Source organism: Halichoerus grypus, chromosome 1 (genome assembly GCF_964656455.1).
Source record: "Halichoerus grypus chromosome 1, mHalGry1.hap1.1, whole genome shotgun sequence".
NCBI classification, from domain to species: domain Eukaryota; kingdom Metazoa; phylum Chordata; class Mammalia; order Carnivora; family Phocidae; genus Halichoerus; species Halichoerus grypus.
The window spans coordinates 49,549,229-49,566,834 of record NC_135712.1 but is presented as its reverse complement, the minus strand read 5'-3'; the positions used below and the strand labels follow the sequence as shown (position 1 = coordinate 49,566,834).

The 17,606-nt window shown below is 36.2% G+C and overlaps 1 long non-coding RNA gene across 1 annotated transcript in view; it reads right to left on the bottom strand.

Moving 5' to 3' along the window:
• Positions 1 to 11,808: 11,808 nt before the first annotated feature.
• LOC118549718 (uncharacterized) overlaps positions 11,809 to 17,606 on the bottom strand; it is a 289,756-nt gene continuing 283,958 nt past the window's right edge. Inside the window, exon 12 of the long non-coding RNA XR_013445060.1 lies at positions 11,809 to 11,854. This is a non-coding gene — a long non-coding RNA (uncharacterized LOC118549718). The remainder of the gene's footprint in view (positions 11,855 to 17,606) is intronic.

The window sequence follows — 17,606 nt, the reverse complement described above, 5'->3', positions numbered from 1 at the left end:
TGTTATAAGGTGTCAAATGATTTGTACAAAGCTAGTGGACTTAAGACAGCATGTTTGATCAGTAATTTATTCTGGAGGAGGGAGTTAAAGAGAAGAAGGTTGCAAATCTAGGATTTATGTGACCACAGAGATGAGAGGGGACAAAACAAAAAAAAGCTAGACTTAAACCAAACTACATGATACCATTTCCATAAGTCTTAATTTTGATATTTTAGAATCAGAGAAATGACAAGATTATAAGGGGATGTATAGGAGTTGCCAGTAAAGAATACTTTAATGTCTTTTGAGGTCTACCAATATTCCAGATAAAAGGGTTATTGTAAAAACGAATAGACCAGGTGGTGATGAATCCCTGACTTACTGTTTGTATCCGATGCCATCACTGCACAAACTCCTGATGGGTTTGATGCATCAGTTTGACCTGTGACAGCTGCATGAATGTTCAGGGTTTTTTTGCTATCCTTTTGCTCTTTGGTGCTACCAAGGGAAGATTGAAAACTAAGGAGAAAATGAGAATGGAAGAGGCAAATAATATCTTTCTATAAAGATATTAATATTAATAGAGTCAATAGAGACAACTATTTGAACTTTCCAGGATTGGGAGAGGTGCTTCGCTGGGATAAAATCAGCAATCACAAAGATTTTTCAGTTTCTTAATAGGCAGAAGTCTACAAATAGAGAAAATACTGCAGGACCTTTTTGAGGCTTAATTCTCATAACATTTTTAAAAATATAGATTTAGATATTTTCTTGCTGAAATAGCATACTAGTGCCACATTGCATTGTATATTACACACACACACACACACACACACACACACAAAACCTCATTCATTTGGAGAGGATTAATCTAATAGGAATCTGACTTAGAGAACCTTGAAAAAAAAAAAAAATCAAGAATTCTTTGACATAAGCTAACCTTACTGGCCACATGAGCTATGGGAATCCTGATTTGATGTTTCTGTGAACCTCTGTGAATCACATCACCAACTTTTATTATCACCAGAATAAAATGTTAAAAAGCTCAAATGGATATTTAAGAGGACATGAGCTTTGCCATGTTAAAATCAAATCCAAAAGACCAACTTTTCATTTAAGTCAAATACCAGCAATTTACTCATTTAAAATATATATATAATATCATTTGAGTGTAGTTCACACACAATGTTCTATTAATTTAAGATGTACAACATTGTGATTTGATAAGTTTATACATTATGCTGTGTTCAGCACAAGTGTAGCTACCATCTGTCACCATCCAAGGCTATTACCATCAGTACCATTGACTATATTCCCTATGCTATTCCTTTTATTCCCATGGCTTATTCATTCCACAACTGGAAGCCTGTATCTCCCACTCTTCTTCACCCATTTGCCCATCCCTCAACTCCCATACCCTCGGGCAATCATGTTTGTATTCAGGTCTGATTCTGCTTTTTGTTTATGTATTCCTTTTTTGAAAAAGATTCCACATATGAATAAATCATATGGCATTTGTCTTTCCCAGTCTGACTTACTTCATTAGACCAATACCCTCTAGGTCCATCCATGCTATTGCAAATGGCACAAATTCATCCTTTTTTATAGCTGCATAGATTTCCTGTGTGTGTGTGTGTGTGTGTGTGTGTGTGTGTGTGTGTGTGTGTGTTCTTTATCCCTTAACCTATCAATGGACACGTAGGTCGCTTCCATATCTTGGCTATTGTAAATAGTGCTGCAAAGAACATAGGGTGCACATATCCTTTCCAATTAGTGTTTTCTTTGGATAAATACCCAGTAGTGGAATTATGTTACTAATTATATGTGGTATTTCTATTGCCAATTTTTTCAGGAGCCTCCACACTGTTTTCCACAATGGATCTTTTAAATATATTTTTAGGCCAAGGTAACTTTCCTCCTTTGGGTTTTACTTGTCCAATTTGCATTGTCTTTTTCAAGGAAGCCATTATTTTCATTTCAAACTTGAAATATGGCAGTATTTTAAAATTGACTTTATACTTTTTACAAAGGACATCTGTTTCCAATACAAACCAGAGCAAATAGCATGAAAATATTGTATGCATACTGCATTTGGAGAGGAAATAGTAAGCAGGTCCAAAGCTTAATATCAGTTTCTCAAGTAGTATATAAAACAACAAAAAAGAATCAAATGCTGTGTTTATATTTTTCTCATTTGATTAACAATTCAAAATTATTGTTGAAAATATTTTACTCAGCTTATGAAATTTTAGATATGTGATGTTTAAACTTTTTTGAGGTTTTATTCAGGATGCTATCTTGCTAATTTGTACTGGAAGAAACTTAAGAATAAGATGGAGCTAATTTCATGTATATAAATCTAGAATGAGATGGTCTTCAAAAAAACTGTGGACACCTTCTTGAACATTTAAGCCACATGCTACTGGATTTTAACAAATGTTATTACTGTGGTAGATCTTGTATTAGAATGTTTTAGAATTACTAAATATCTATTTGTTTCTTAGTGTTCAACAAGCCTCAGTAGAGAATAATAGTCTAAGATAACCTACTGGGAGAATATAGTACATGAAGCAACTAGAAAACAATATAAGCTCGAGTCCAGTTTGAGACTGTGCAATATAGATGGGTTTAAGTGTTCAGAACAAAGAAAATCATAGCAGAGACAAATCAACTGGGTGAGATTTTATGGAATAAACAGATACAGTCAATGTTAGACAAAAAGGAAAGACTGCATTTGGCTCAATTGAGGCAGCTAAGCAATAACAACTAATCTGATCAGAACATCGGTTGTTATCCACAGATAAGCTGGTCTCACTAAAAAGTACAGGGCGCGGAGTGATCAAGTAAGACTGAGTGAGAACCAAGGGATAAAGAACTTGAAACAGGAACAACCAAGTGAGGGTGATGTGCTTAAACTATCCCCCTGGAAGTAGTTTGAGAGTAGCAAGAGTTTGGTGGCAGTAAATATAATCATAAGCTTATTGAAGTTTTTTTTTTTTTTTAAAGATTTTATTTATTTATTTGACACAGAGAGAGAGAGCACAAGCAGGGGGAGCAGCAGCCAGAGGGAGAAGCAGACTCCCCGCTGAGCAGGGAGCCCGATGAGGGACTTGATCCCAGAACCCTGGGATCATGACCTGAGCCGAAGGCAGATGCTTAACCGACCGAGCCACCCAGGTGCCCAAGCTTATTGAAGTTCTATCAATGAACTGTTATAAAGTCTAAGTTGATATTAAGAATATAAAGGAAGAAACACATATGAAAGACTATAAAGGGAGAACCTATAGATAATTTACTGCATATAGGAAATAAAACTGTCTTCCCAACAGTACAGTAACTTTTGAACATGCCTATATTATATGAATCATTTCCATCTCCCTTTTCACTTGGTTTACCAATTTAAGGGCAGTTGCATATGTAAAGGACAGAGAATACAGATATTAAAGTTTTTTTCCCTTTTAATTGTTATTTCTCCATACCCAGACCATTCATATGGAAATCAAAAGTGTTTTCAAAAAGTCAAGTATACATATTGTAAGAAATACTTAAGTTTAAGGTTTTTATTATGTTGTTCCTGTAAAAATAATTCCTAAACTATACCAAACATGATTCGTTCAAATTGTTTTATTTAGATTCCTATGTAACAGAAAAATTAATATGACACCTTGAATTTTGCAACAAAATGCCAGTGAAATGAATACTCATAACATATTTAATTCAGTGGGAGAAAATTCTTCTGTGTAGAGCTAAACAGAATCTCAGTTGTGTCTAAGACTATGAAGAAAAACAAGAAAAGGCTGTGTCTAATTTTATCAAATACAATCCTCTATTTAAAATGAAATCCTTAACTTAAATGCTATAACCCATTTCCTCACAACATTCCAAACAGATGCTACAATTGATGGACAGAAAACTTTTAAAGAAACAGGACAATGTTTCCAACAGGTAATTGGTTTACTTCAGCAGTGAAAAACTATCATTGACTTTACTGGAATTTCAATTTGCTTTTCAGCCATTGTAATTTTAAGTAATTAATTTTCCAATATAGTTTTGGAAAATACCTCTTAGACCAATAAAGAGAAATAGGTAAAATCATCCTTTAATGAGGATATTGCTTTATTCTGACATGCCCTCTGGAAGCATATATCATCCTATGGAAGAGTCCTTTCTGTTACTGATTTAAGAGGCCACCTTTATGATCTGAAAAACTCAAGCCCAAAACAATGATTCTGATGAAAATAGGACTTGAAACTATAAGAAAAAAATTACACTTCTATTTGAGGGTTATGATTATAGCTATAGCCAAAAATAGTTACCCTGAAACATCAATAAATGTAAGCACTAAGCCATGTGTTCAGGGTCTGAAAGAAATCAACAAGTACCCAATGATGGCCTTGTAGAGACATAGGATTATTATTCTTCCTGTAAGTAGACAGTAGTGTTTCTGTATCTATTAATATATAGAACTTCAAAAGGAGATAGATCTGTGGCTGTGTTGAAAATGGGGACAATGAGACATTTATAAATTGATATACTTAATGTCTAGTATGAAAGGTACAGGATAGAGATTAAAAGAGAATTAGAAGTCAGCTTGGTTTCTCTGTGGCTTTGTTGTATAAATTTCAGCAAGTTACATTACTTGGACTTCATTTTTCTTATCTCCAAATAGGGATAATGATAATAATAAAATACACTTATTATAAGGATTGAATATGAATATTTCTTAAGGCTCTCAGAACAGACTTACTTCCAGGCACTTACTAGTGACAATGGCAATGATTGAAATTATTATTTACTTATTAATATACCTGACATAGCTAGGCTTTGTTAATTGAAGTAGAACAAGATTTACTGAAGATTCAAATCTGAAACTAGACCTGCCTAAAGTACGAAAAGAATGGAGGGGATGAACTCAAGGACAAATGGAAGTAAATTCCCGTCTTACAGTTAGAATTTAGCATCTGGTGAGCAAAGTCACAGATGAACAGGGATTTTCTAATTCCACAATATTCATTCAGGGAGTGGAGTCTCTAGGCAAGTAGAGGCAAATTAAGAGGGAATACAGGTATTGGCCATAGTTTTGACTAAGGCTTAATCCTAAAGCCAGTAAATAAACCTTAAAATCCACAGAGTCCAAAGTATCCTCCAAATTCTCACAACACAGTACTACTTTGTAGAACTGCAGATCATCTCCCAATATAGCAAGTTCGATGCATTTGATCTCTCCTCTTCATTTGAACACATGATGAAGCAGTTCAATGGAATATGGGGCAATGTTGTAATGGATATATAAAATTAAAATCCAACTCTGTGTGGTTAAGAGTATAAGGAACACATGGAAATTAAATCTACCTAGGAAGTAACAAATTCCTAGCTTTCCTCTCACATCTAAGTCATATACATATGTGTAAATCGATAACTTTTGAAAGGTTTTCTCTCTCTACATATAAATATACACATATGACATTATATGCCTTATACTTTTATAGTCAAACTTGCAAAGAAAATTAAGGAATTAAAGATTTTTACTTTAATAAAAGGACTTTAGCTTCTTGCTTGCATAGGTAAAACTATAGTACCCTCAAGTACTCATTTCCATAACCAGCTTAGAGTCTATTTTTCTTCATTTTAACTGCTTGGTTATGCTTCAGTTGGTTGATTCCCCTTTCCCTTCATATTATGACCCCAGGAATTTTCAAATCCATTTAAATATAACATTCCACTTCCTCCTCAAATTCATCAGAGTAGCTGAACACTGCTGGAGTAAAACACATGGCCAAGTTGAACACGCCAGCCACGGACACACACAGCTCAGGTCTCCCTTCAGAACTTGCTGCAGTGAGCCCTGTTGACTGAAAGCCTCCATCAGCAGCACCTACAGATTCTCTGCAGTGCTCGTGCCAAAGCTGAGCTCCCCCTAGGCTGCTCCCAGCCAATAACTGGGTTTGACAAGATTACTAGAGCAGAACTATCTCTGCTCAATATGGGATTCTCTTAACAGTCAATTTTGCTGGGGGAACCTCATGTTGACCTGGCCAAGACATTCTCAGACCTGCACTGCACAGTCTGAAGTGCTTAACCGAGTTTTCCTGGCTTTCATTTCACAGCCATCAGACCTACATCACAGTCTGAAAACTCTTCTCCACCATGCCTAACTCTCCTACCTTTCACAGGTATGTCCCCCTAAAACTCTTGCAGGTCTAATGCCAACCTGGCATCTTCTTCTTGAAGGACCTGAATTGATTCACTAACTCTTAAGCCCTGACCATAAATCTTAGGCAAAATCCGTTCTTTCTTTCAATCCCATTGTATTTCCTTAGTCAAATCAGTCATCCACCCTTCTAGACAAATAGTAGATCTATTTTCCTCTCTCCTCAAATTAACAAAAACTCTTCCCTCACCACCCCACCTGTCCACCTCTAGGGCATTCCTTCTTTTCAGGTGTTCACCTTTTAAATAGCTCACTGACAAAACAGAAGCATTCAGCAGCCCCTAATCTGCCATTCACCAACCCACATACTTTTATTCTTACATACTCTGCTTTCTCTCCTGCTGTTGCTTTGTATTAGTATTCCTACCCTCATCCCTCCAGTTATGCAGTGGATTTCATCCTATCTCACTTACTCATGATACCGTTCTCTTGACTTTCTGCATTATTAGTTGTTTCTCTCTTGAACAATTTTTATCATAATCAAATATGCTATATTAATATGAATTAAAAGATCCTCTTTAGCCATCCAGTTCTTCTCAAGCCACCATCTGTACTCACGCTCCATCTCTCCGTTGCTCTTATTCTGTCTTGAACCCACACTAACTTATATCACTAGGACAATGTAATTTGTATCATTTACTCTTGGCTATATCACCAGGAGCATCCACCTTAATGAATATATCAATCAATTCTCAAACTCCCCCTAATGCAAACAATCATCAACATTTGACATTGCTGACCACTTCCTCCTTGAAAGATGTTCTTCATATTGACTATGGACACCACTTTCTCTTGATTCTTTTACTTCATTAACTACTTTAATCCTCCTCTGCAGGTATCTACTCATCTTCCAGGCTTGTAACAATTAGCTATGGCTTTGTTCTTGTAATTTTTTTCTAACTATACATTCTGATATCTTCCATTCCCATAGCTTTAAATATCATCTTTAACTTGTTTACTCCCAAGTTTATCTTCAGACTTGTATATCCAACTGTTGATTCAGCATCTCCACTTAGTCATCAAATATGTATCCAAACACATCCAAACATAAATTCTTGATTCTCCCCAAGCATGCTTCTTTCCCAGCTTTCCTATTTCGATTAATATCAACACCGCTCTGCCAGTTAATCATAGCAGAAATCTTAAAGTACCATCCAAAAAAGAAGATACTATTTGTTCTATCCTGTTCCCATTGGCCCTGATGTCAAAATATACCCAGCCCAAATCTTACCATTTCCACTCATTGCTACTATTCTGATCCTCACCATCATTCTTTTTTCCTGGATTATTTTAATATATTCCTACTATTCTCTCTGCTTCCACCCTTGCCCTTTAAACCTATTCTTTGCTCTGACTTTTTAAACGTACATAAGATCATATCACTCCTCTTTCCAAAACCCTTCAGATTCCTTCTCACTCAGAAGAAAATGTAAAAGGTATTAACAGAAACTACAAATCTCTAAAATATCAGTTTTCTATTCTTACTCTACCTCTCTGGTGTCCTCTGTTAGCCAACACTCTACCTTGTGTGCTCTACATCAGCCGTGTTGACCTCCTTGCCTTTCTTCCATCACTTCCCGCCTCTGGTACATGGAAATCTGTTTGGAAGGAATTTCCTCCAGGTATCTGTGTAATTTACATCCCTATTTCTTTCACTTCTCTGTTCAAATGACCCCCTACCAGAGAGTCCTTTCTTGAAAACAACATATAAACTAGTTCAAATCCTACTCTGTTGCTATTTCTCTTAGATGGTCTTCATAGTATTTAGCAAAAGTTGACAATCTCTATAATATACACATACTTGCCATACACAAGTACAAGTTCCTTTATAGAACTAATTTTGTACTATTCTGTACTCTATATTTTGAACTATGTTGATGGTATATAGAGCAATGAAGGTTTACTGAAGGAGTAAATGCATAAAATGAATAATGGGATGAGCACAAAGGAGGCAGCAGGGAGATCTACTTATCAGAATGCAGCAAGTAAGATAGCCTGCCTAATGGGATCAGATTAATTAATCTAACCTGCTTATTCTAATTAATGTAAATAGATAGAAACTTGATTGTAACTAGCATTTAAGATTTTTACAGTCAGGTTATGAAAAAGTTAATTGTGCGGAAAAGTGTTAAGTTAGTTGGTTGGAGACTACTATTCTTAGAAGCCCTACTTTCAAGATTGGCATTTGGCTGGTGTCTGGGAACTTGGATGGTAAGTGTTCCTACCATTCCCTAAATGACAGGGTGGTGGTATGGGTCTAGACTGTTTGTGTAGAGAATATGCTTTATACTATATCTGCTTTCCTTCTGGGAGTCTGGAATTTTGGTATGTGCTAGGCAGAGGGTGCCTATGTAACCAGCTCCCAGTAAACACCTTGGCCATTTGTCTCTCAGCAGCTCCCTCAAACAAAACAAAACAAACAAACCTAGTAAACATTGCATGCATGCTGTAGCCTTTTCATTTCCGGGGAGTAGTGTGCTCCATGTGATACTTCATGAGAGGGAGAGACATTAAGGAAGCCTGCAGAAGGATTCCTCCATGTTTCCTTACCTCTTTTTCCATTATGATTCGGTTGTATAACCTTACTACTTCTAGGTAATAAAATATAGTTTTAATCCTAAGATTTTAGTCTTAGGAGTCATTCTAGGAAATCTCCTAACATGGGGATGGCATTGGGGACCCCAAAACACAATAATAAAATGTCTCCACGGTCACAAAATACTCCACTCGGTCAGATTTTAAGCCACCAATTCTTAAACAACCAGGTCTGAAAACTCCTGAAAAACTGGCTCACAAAGCCAGCAAGATCTGGCTCCAGCGTACCACAGCACAACCAAAGCCAATACAATGTAAATGCAACCTCACGTCTACACCTGGCAAAGAAAGCCCTATTCCTCATGTTGCTATGACTGCTGAAAACCTAATATTGTCTCATGCACAAAGAGTGCTGAAAGAGCCACAGGGATATCTAACATTCAGAAAAGGAAAATTGGTGAATGACACTTTGCAGAAGCCTTTACTTAAATTTGAACCAAATATTTCATGTTCTCTTCTAGTTCTTCAGTTTTATTGACAACCTTAAAGACAATACTTATATACTATTCTAATTGTTCAAATAAAAACAAGAAGCATTACGCATGGTAGAGAAATGATATAGCAGTTGAATTTGTAGTCAACTGCTAAAATTTTTTAATGACATGCAAACTTAAGCTACCCACTTGAGATCTCATCAGGAAAGTTAATATAAAAGGTACAATAAATACTTTTAATTTTTGTTGGAAAAAATGGAGAGCTATACAAAAAAGCAAGGCTTGTTCTCTCTTTCAGTCACTGCTAAATCCACAGTTCTTTAATCCAATCCAGCACTTGTCATATAATAGTCACTCAATTAACTTTTATTGAATTAATGAACATCTAGTTCAAAAGTAAAGGTCACATGGTTAAACTGATTTTACACTACTCCTATTTCTTCATCCAATTAGTGACAATGACAATATAAGAAGATGATGTCATGCCCTAGCTCATTTATGATAAACAGCTTTTATATATATATTTTGCAGTGTCACTCTGCTTCTAGCTTTTTTGACCCAACTGGATAAATACATTACACTTATCTATTACTCATAACAGCTTTGAAAAAATATTTTCTGAGTGCATTAGACTATTACCCTATTCGTTGGAAGTCAAGAGTGCACTAATATCTTTTATATACACTGTACTTTGAAGTAGTTTTCACACTGATTAAGTAAAATGTGATAATGGCAAGAGTGATGAAATGAAACTTAATGGAAAGGATGTAATACATTAGAATTAAGAATTCTGAGGTACCAAAATTAATTGCTTGATCATCTAAGGAAGCACTGTACTCCTATTTTGCAGTGCTCCAAAGATAAATAAAATTTCCAAAATTTTAAATGAATAGGTAATAAAATAAGCTTTCCTACTGTGAGATAGGATTAAAACAGTCATTTTTGTAATTTCTGATATTTCTGTACATATATGAACATCCATTTAATCTGTTACTCTACTAGTAAAAAACTAAATAAATAGCATTGCAAAGCCTGCAGCTTAATAATGACATGCTAGAGGCATCACATTTACAATATGTTACATACATACCTTGCTCACAGAAAAATTCTGCTCTGGCCTTTTTAAAGAAGAACCAAGTTTTCAAAGGGGGATGCCAACACAAATGGTAATGGAAGTAATAATCTCAATAACCCAACACAAGCGTGAGCAACTTTTTTTTTGTTATATGAAGCAGGCACCAGATTTAGTAGTTACCACTTGATCAAAAACTTTTCCCCAGAAAGGTTTGAGTTCCAGTTACTATAGAGAAAGGGGGAAAAAGCATTGCTCTCACTCAGACAACAAGAAAAAGAAAAACAATCTACAAAGCTATACTTTGTTTTGAGCTAATAAGATAGCTGAGGTCACAACAGAAACAAATAGGCTAAAACCTAAGGAAAGGTAGGCACCCTCAAGGAAATGTGAGTGGTGGCTTGCTAGGGCAGGACAGAAGACGAAAACTGGGCCATCCTATAAGCCAGTAAGAAAATTTCAGATAAAGCTTATAAACAAATTGCTAAAGACCAAGTGTGGGATAGTTTGAGTCTATAGAATTCCCCAAAGCCACAGACACCAGGGATTTTATACTCAATCTTGGACTCTTCCATGTATGTCACCACAAGGTAAAAAGAACAATTTTGGGCAGAGTGAAAGACTACAAAAGGCCTCCTTTATGGTATAAACCTGAAGAAAAACAGCTGACATAGCATGAAAGCACAAAGTTCCACCTGGAAACTTGTCTTCTACAGAAAAAAAAAAAAAATCTTGAGCCATGAGCATGGGGGTGGGGGGAGGGGGGAAACAAACACAGTTGCCGCTCTGGCAAAAATAAAGAAAAAAAACCCAAAAAACAAAAAACTTATTTCTAACCTTGGAAGGCAGGTTGGAGGCTCTCCAGACCCTGGCTATTAGAGGTATCCTACATCTGGCAGGAGCATCTGACAAGATCATAGAGAAAGCCCCAAACAGAGAATGCCCTTCTGTCCCTACCAACAGGCCACTGTGCACCCTTAGTAAGCTGCTGCTGTCTATTCCTGCGGTAAGGGCATGAAGAGACACCTATTCTGATGTAGAAACACACAGGCGATGTCTGAATTTAATAACAGGACAGGAACATTGAGAAAAAACCCTCTGTCGATCTAACTTGTACTGATGTACAAGGTAACACTAAAGGAATTTGATTAGAGAAAACACTAAGGATAACTACAACTACAGTGAAATTCACAGCTCAATTTTTATGCAAGCCAAAAGACAACTGAATGGCATTCTTCAAGTTCTGAAAGAAAACCTTCAACCCAAGAAATCTGTAACAATTGAAAATATTTTTCAAAAAGGAAAGGTAAATAACTTTTGCAGACAAAAACAGAGAATTCGATACCATTTACTACAACACATTTAAAGGAAATCCTGCAGGTAAAGGAAATACGATACAAAACTTACCTGTAGCTCAAGTCATCTGCAAAAAGGGAAAACACGAGACTGAAATAAAAAGGCCATCCGTGGCCATTAATATAAAGGGATTCACACATTTTTGTTTCTTACCTCTAGGAGCTAGACCAGGTTCTCAGAGTGAAGAGTGGAGAAAAATCTTCTGTGCTTCTCACAGGGGGAGAGAAATAGGAATCTTTTGAAATACACCAGAGCACCGTGTTCTTTAAAATGTCAGCCATCAGGCGAAACTATTTCACTAGAACCTAACCTGCTGGGGTTAATCAGAACTTTATTGACCTGGGGGAAAAGAAAACTCAACTCCTGCCCCCTCTAGGTTTCCATGTAGAGGAAGGGATATACCCAACTCCAGCCCACTCTACTCATCCTGTCCCAGTGAAGGGAGGCAAAAAACTGAGAAGCATGTGGGAAGTTCACAATTCAGGCTCACTAAAAGACTGAGACCTACTTTTAAGACTATGAAACACTTTCCTCCACCCACACCTTGCCACAAAAGCCCTAATTACAGTTCTCTTTACTCAGTGCATCATGTTCAGCTGTTAAGAAAAAATTACAAGACATACCAAAAGTCAAACACCAAAGTTTGAGGAGAAGTAGCAAGCATCAGAACCAGACTAAGATATGGCAGGGATGTGGGAATTATCAGACCAGCAATTTAAAACAATGTGAATAAAAAATAATAATGAAATAAAACAATGAGAATAAGTTGGCTCCAGTGGATAAAGTACAATAAAGAAGAACACAGGGACAAGGTAAGCAGAGGGATGGAAATTCTAACAAAGAACCAAAAAGAAATGCTAGAGATAAACTAACCAAACCAAACCAAAATACTGCAAGAGAGATTAAGAATGCCTTTGATGGGATTATTGGTAGAGTGGATACAGCTAAGGAAAGATTTCCCGAGTTTTAGGGTATTTTAATAGACAAAACAAAACTGAAAACTACATGGAGTAGGAATGTCTTTGAGAAAAAGCCTTTCATTATGGATTAAATTTCCTTCAAAGAATAGGATTTTTAAAAATTTTCTCTTCCTGGGCGCCTGGGTGGCTCAGTCATTAAGCGTCTGCCTGCGGCTCAGGTCATGATCCCAGGGTCCTGGGATCAAGTCCCACATCGGGCTCACCGCTCGGCAGGAAGCCTGCTTCTCCCTCTCCCACTCCCCCTGCTTGTGTTCCTGCTCTTGCTATCTCTCTCTCTGTCAAATAAATAAATAAAATCTTTAAAAAAAAATTTTTTTTCTCTTCCTTATGATATTAATTCTGCTAAGTTGTACTTCTCTAGGAATTGTCCCTTTCATCTAAATTTTTAAAATTTATTCATGTAAACTTGCTTATAATATTCTTGTATTCTATTTGCAATGACTATTGGTCAGTATAAATGTCTTCTTCGACATTCCTTACACTGATATTTTGTATTTCTGCTACATTTTAATAAGTCTTGCCGTTGGTTAATTAGGTTTCATAGAGAACCAATTTTTGGCTTTCTTAGTTTTCTCTATTGAATGTTTGTTTTCCAATTAATTAATTTCTTCTCAGGTGTTTATATTTTCTTTTACCACTTTAAGTTTAATTTGCTATTGTTTCTTTTTGTTTTTAAATAGATATTATTTTTTAGAGCAGTTTTAGGTCTGCAGCAAAATTTAACATAAAATACAGAGAGTGCCCCCCACCCCCACCGCCTCCAGCACTATCAACAGCCTGTACCAGAGTGTTACATGTGCTGCACTTAACCTAATTAACACATCATCACCCAAATTTCACAGTTTACATTTTGGTTCACTCTTGGTGTTGTACACTCTATGGCTTTTGATAAATGTATAATGACATGTATCTACAATGATTGTGTCACATAGAATAATATTACTTTCCTAAAAATCCTCTGTGCTTTGCCTATTTATCCCTTCTTCTGCCTAATCCCTGGAAACCCTAATCTTTTTACCTTCACCATGGTTTGGCCTTTTCCAGAATGTCATATAGAATCATACAGTATGTGGCCGTTTTAGCTTGCTTCTTCACTTAGTAATATATATTTAAAGTTCCTCCGTGTTTTGGGGATGATTTGATAGCTCATTTCCTTTTAGTGCTGAATCATATTCTTGGATTATAGGTATTGACTGGATGTATCAGAGTTTATTTACCCATTCACTTACTGAAGGTTATCATGGTTGCTTTCAAGTTTTGACCATGATGAATAATGTTGCTATAAACATCCTTGTACAGGTTTTTGTGTGGACATGTTTTCAACTCCTTTGGGTAAATACCAGGGAACATTACTGCTGGATCATATCGTAAGAATATATTTAGTTTTGTAAGAAACCACCAAACTATCTTTCAAATTTGGCTGTGCCATTTGCATTTCCACCAGCAATTGAAGAGAGTTCCTTTTCTACATCTTTACCAGCATTTGGGGTTTTCAGTGTTCTGCTTTTGGCCATTCTAATAGGTGTGTAATGGTATCAGTGTTTTAATTTGCATTTCTCTGATGACATAAGATGTGTAGCATTTTTCATATGCTTATTTAGTATCTGTATATCTTTTTCAGTGAGATGTCTGTTAAAGTCTTTTGCCTAATTTTAATTGAGTTGATCATTTTCTTATTGTTAAGATTTTTTTTCTTGTTAAGTTTTAAGAGTCCTTTGTATATTCTGAATAAGTCTTTCATAAGATATGTCTTTTGAAAATATCTTCTCCCAGTCAGTGATGAGTCTTTTCATTCTCTCAACAATATTTTTCACAGAGCAGAAATTTTTAATTTTAATGAAGTCCAGCTTATCAATTCTTCCTTCCTGGATCTTGCCTTTGGTGTTGTATCTCAAAAGTCATCACCAAATCCAAAGTCACATAGACTTTCTCCTATGTCATCTTCTAGTTTTATGGTTTTTCCTTTTCATTTATGCCTGTAATTAATTTTGAGTTAATTTTTATGAAAGGTGTAAGATCTATGTCTATATTTTTTTTGCATGTGGATGTCTAATTATTTCAGAATCTTTTGAAAAGATTTTCTTTTCTCTGTTGTATTGCTTTTGCTCCTTTGTCAAAGATCAGGTGACTATATTTATGGAGGTCTGTTTCTGGACTCTCTGTTCGGTTTCATTAATCTATTCATGTATTCTTTTGCTAATATTAGACTGCCCTGATTGCTGTGCCTTTATAGTACGTCTTGAAGTTAAGTAGTAATTAAGTTAGTAGTTAAGTTAGTAGTACTCCAACTTTGTTCTTCTCTTTCAATACTGAGTTGGCTATTCTGGGTCCTCTACCTCTCCATCTAAACTTTAGAATCAGTTTGTCAATATCAAAAAAGTAACTTGCTAGGATTTTATTGGAATTGCAATAAATTATAGATTGAGTTGGGAAGAACTGGCATCTTAATATTGAGTCTTTCTATCCATGAACATGGAATACGTCTTCATTAATTTTGTTCTCTGATTTCAACACATTTTTAAAAAATAAATGACACCAGCCTAAATAAAGAAGAAAATGTGTGTAAGCACAGTGGAAAATCAGATTGAATAATATAGAATAGGGGCAAATTTTGGAGAACTCAAATACAGGCAAATGAGCTGGGAATTGGAACTTGAGATAGGCTTCCTCAGCCTTTGACTTTTTATTTTCTAAAGTTAACTTAGTGCCAAGTGTTATATACTTGTACTTTTCTATTACTTATAAATTTCCAAAAAAAGCTACCTCATCAGGTACAAGTTATAAAGAACACATCTTTTTTTTTCTCTGAACTTGATCCATATTCTACAATCAAGAGCTATTTCTTGAAGCCTGAACAATTTTGTTTTGTCAATTTGTCAATTTGTCGATTTTGACAATTTCTTCTGTCTTTTAAGAGCTTAGCATTCTCATACAATTCACAATGCTCACCATAGCACATACCCTCCCCAATGTCTATCACCCAGCCGCCCCATCCCTCTCACCCCCCACCACTCCAGCAACCCTCAGTTTGTTTCCTGAGTTTAAGAATTCCTCATGGGCGTCTGGGTGGCTCAGATGGTTAAGTGTCTGCCTTCGGCTCAGGTCATGATCCCAGGGTCCTGGGATCGAGTCCCACATCGGGCTCCCTGCTCCTTGGGAGCCTGCTTCTCCCTCTGCCTCTCTCTCTCTGTCTCTCATGAATAAATAAATAAAATCTTAAAAAAAAAAAAAAAAAAAAGAATTCCTCATATCAGTGAGGTCATATGATACATGTCTTTCTCTGATTGACTTATTTCACTCAGCATAACACTCTCCAGTTCTATCCACGTCATTGCAAATGGCAAGATTTCATTCCTTTTGAGGGCTGCATAATATTCCATTGTATATATATACCACTTCTTCTTTATCCATTCATCTGTCGGTGGACATCTTGGCTCTTTCCACAGTTTGGCTATTGTGGACATTGCTGCTATAAACATCAGGGTGCACGTACCCCTTCAGATCCTTACATTTGTATCTTTGGGGTAAATACCCAGTAGTGCAATTGTTGGATCATATAGTAGCTCTATTTTCAACTTTTTGAAGAACCTCCATACTGTTTTCCAGAGTGGCTGCACCAGCTTGCATTCCCACCAACAGTGTAGGAGTGTTCCCCTTTCTCCTCATCCCTGCCAACATCTGTCATTTCCTGACTTGTTAATTTTAGCCATTCTGTGAATTGTGCAAAACTGTTGAATCACAGATCTGTACCTCTGAAACAAATAATACATTATATGTTAAAAAAGAAGAAGAAGAAGAAGAAGAAGAAGAAGAAGAAGAAGAAGGAGAAGGAGAAGGAGAAGGAGAAGGAGAAGAAGATAGCAGGAAGGGAAGAATGAAGGGGGGAATCGGAGGGGGAGATGAACCATGAGAGACGATGGCCTCTGAAAAACAAACTGAGTGTTCTAGAGGGGAGGGGGGTGGGAGGATGGGTTAGCCTGGTGATGGGTATTAAAGAGGGCATGTACTGCATGGAGCACTGGGTGTTATATGCAAATAATGAATCATGGAACACTACATCAAAAACTAATGATGTAATGTATGGTGATTAACATAACATGATAAAAAAAAAGAGCTTAGCATTCTCCACACAGTAGGTACATAACAAATATCTCCTAAAATTAAATATAAATCTGTCCAGAAGAGAAAAGTTTATGAGTATGCTATTTGGTTTATCATGTTCCAGAATTTGCACCGAGTTATTGTCAGAACTAATAGCGACTACACTTTTATTTCTTTCTTATGTATTTGCCTTTGTTGAAACTTATGTAGGGTTGAAATTCAATGATGTATCCTCAGCCTTCCCTGTGTCAACATAAGTAGAAGACTGGATGAAATCCAATGGGCTTAATCACACTTGATACTAAAACACAGAATATCCTATGCTTAGAATGTCAAATTACAGGTCAAAGATAAAATCATTTGCTGGTATGAAAAGTAAGAAACATTTAAGCTCTGAGCAATTTCTCAAAGATGCTCACAGTTGTTCTACTTAACATGGTGTCTCAATCACAGTGCAGCAAGCTCTACTTGGCAGGGATGGAAATAGGACATTATTAAAATGATATCTGCTTGATTCAATGGTGGGATAGGAAATACTACCTCATTGTTTGTCATTTCATTTTACCATTAACATATCCATATAAATGTAATTGAGAAAAGAACTCTAGAGCCCTCATCAGATGCTAGCAACCACAATGTAAAGAAATAATAATCATAAAATAGATTGGACTAAATTAAGAAATAAAATCAGTAGATGATGCACAACTAGCCTTTGAAATCAAAATAAGCCTTGTGGGGCATTTGGGTGGCTTAGGCCATTAAGCCTCTGACTCTTGATTTTGGCTCAGGTCATGATCTCAGGGTCTGAGGTTGAGCCCCACATTGGTCTCCACATGGAGCCTGCTTAAGATTCTTTCTCCCTCTGCTTCTTCCCCGTC